A 1,050-nucleotide genomic window follows, 5' to 3' on the forward strand; every position below is an offset into this window, starting at 1 on the left:
ACGTGCCCGGGTCCGCGCCAGCCGGGTCCCGCAGCCCGGGCCGGGCGCGGGGAGCCGAGGCCGAGCACCCCCGCAGACACAAGCTCCCGGGCATGGCCGAGAGCCGCAGTTCCCGGCGCGACGGGTCACGGTGCGCCAGCGTCCTCGGGGCGGGCGGCGGCGTGCCACGCTTCGGCCTGCAAAACGCGAGCCCCGGCACGACCTCGGGGAAGGGGTGGTTTCCAGTGGAAACGCGAGCGCCCCTCCCGGCTATGTCACGAGGGGGCACCCCTGGGTGCCGGTGCACGGCGGACAGGTGCTCTGGGGAGGGAAACAGTAATGATCTCATTTGAATGCGGTCTCGGCTCCGCCAGACGTGATTAATTTCGGATCCAGAAGTCGGTGTCCTTTGCCTGTGCCCTGGGGGTGCCTGAGCCCAGCCCCTCTCGCGAAGCGGCTGCTGACTGGGGGGAGAGACAGCAGCATCTGTAATGTCCTCTCATTCGGGAACCGAGTCATTTAGCAATGCCAGCCCCGCACGGTGTCAGGAGCCAGTTCAAAGCACTTTGTTGGCAGATCAGGAACTTAACAAAAAGGAGGAGAAACTGAGAACTCGAGTTGGAAACAGTGCCCTGTCCGGCCAGGCTGAGCCCAGCCCCTGCCGGGGACTCCTTGTCGTGCCGACTCCCTGCATCCCGCGCCGGTCCGACCAGGACGGGTTTCTGTCGGGGTGACGCCGTGCCCAGCATCCACCTCGCTGCAGCGGGGTTTGATGAGGGAGAGAGCGGTGCCGGAGCTCTGCAGAGCGACGTCTTTCGTGCATTAAATCACAGGCGTCGTGTTCTCTTCCCGGTGCCGCTCAGCCCGGGCTGCTTTCCTTGAGCGAGGGAAACTTTCAGGTGATGCAAGGAATTTCAAAAACTAATCACAATAAAGAAGGGAATCCCCCCTTTCTCCTAGATCCTTCATATGCCTTTCAAATGAATCAGCTCTAGGATCACTGCCAGCCCATACAAAGGCGTTCCCAAAGCTTGAAGCTAGCAAACTTTGTCTAGGTAAAAAAAAAAAAAA

The sequence above is a fragment of the Gavialis gangeticus genome, unplaced genomic scaffold (genome assembly GCF_001723915.1).
Source record: "Gavialis gangeticus isolate Ggan-Ray unplaced genomic scaffold, GavGan_comp1, whole genome shotgun sequence".
In the NCBI taxonomy this organism is placed as follows: domain Eukaryota; kingdom Metazoa; phylum Chordata; order Crocodylia; family Gavialidae; genus Gavialis; species Gavialis gangeticus.